General features: G+C 52.6%; 1 protein-coding gene across 2 annotated transcripts in view; it reads left to right on the top strand.

Annotated features, from left to right (window-relative positions):
- sgcd (sarcoglycan, delta (dystrophin-associated glycoprotein)) overlaps positions 1–1258 on the top strand; it is a 115179-nt gene that overhangs the window by 49816 nt on the left and 64105 nt on the right. The gene's annotated exons all lie outside the window — the stretch shown is intronic.

Genomic DNA, 1258 nt, shown 5'->3' with positions numbered 1-1258 from the left:
AGAGAGATGGAGAGAGAGAGGGAGAGAGAGAGAAAGGGAGAGAGGGAGGGATGGAGAGAGAGGGAGGGATGGAGAGAGAGGGAGAGAGAGAGGGAGAGGAGAGAGGGAGAGGGAGAGAGAGGGAGGGAGGGAGAGAGAGAGAGGGAGGGAGGGATGGAGAGAGAGGGAGAGAGAGAGGGAGGGATGGAGAGAGAGGGAGAGAGAGAGGGATGGAGAGAGAGGGAGAGAGAGAGAGAGAGGGAGGGAGGGAGAGAGATGGAAAGAGAGGGGGGGGAGAGAGAGAGAGAGGGGGCTGGGAGAGAGGGAGGGGAACAGAAGGGGGGTAGAGAGAGAGGAAGGGAGATGTGGAGAAAGTTTGGGTGGGAGAAGAAGGGAGAGAGAGGGGAAAAGAAAGAGAAAAGATAGTGCTTGACATAGAACGAGTGAAAGAAACAGAGAACAAAGAGACAAGCAGAGTCAAAAGTGAGGGGGGGAGATGGAGAGAGAGAAAGAGAGAGAGAGATGGAGAGAGAGATGGAGAGAGAGAAAGAGAGAGAGAGAGATGGAGAGAGAGATGGAGAGAGATGGAGAAAGAGAGAGAGAGAGATGGAGAAAGAGAGATGGAGAGAGAGAAGGAGAAAGAGAGAGTGAGAGAGAGAGAAAGAGAGAGAGAGAGAGAGAAAGAGAGAGAGAGAGAGCGAGAGAGATGGAGAAAGAGAAAGACAAACCTGGGTGTTGAGTTGCTGGTGTGTTGGTGCATGCTGTGTTGAATAATTCATCCCACACCTCTATTAGGCGGCAGCACCCTCCAATATCTCTCCGTTCCTCTCCTTTTTCCTCTCTCTCTTCTCCCTCGCTCCCTCTCTCTGTCTCAGTCCTCTGTGCTCTCCCTTTGTTCATTTCAGTGCCATCGTTTTACAGCTATCCACTTTATCATTCCTCCTCTCTTCTCTGCATGTTGCACACCAAAAACTCTCTTTTCCTCCCTCTCTCCCTCCCTCCCTCCCTCTCTCCCACTCTTTTATTCCCCTGCTTTTAGCGGCTTCTTACAGAGAGCCCACATCTCCCTCCACCCAGATCTCCACCCTCACCAGAAGCACATACTCCACCAGAGCCACTGAGAGCTCCAAACCACTCCGTCTAAACCCTAACGCTAATCACAGCATGCTGGAGCTCAGGTGTTGAGCTGTGGGCATGCAGAAGGGCTGGAGTGGGATATTGGGGTGGTAGTGGGGTGTAGGTGAGCGTGTAGGTGGGGGCACTTCTAAAGTGAGGGTGT

Source organism: Alosa pseudoharengus, unplaced genomic scaffold (assembly GCF_046254945.1).
Source record: "Alosa pseudoharengus isolate Yale_2024_CS ecotype anadromous, Long Island Sound unplaced genomic scaffold, YU_APseudo_1.1 YU_APseudo_1.1_scf_8, whole genome shotgun sequence".
Lineage (NCBI taxonomy): Eukaryota > Metazoa > Chordata > Actinopteri > Clupeiformes > Clupeidae > Alosa > Alosa pseudoharengus.
This window is presented reverse-complemented; position numbering and strand designations above follow the sequence as displayed.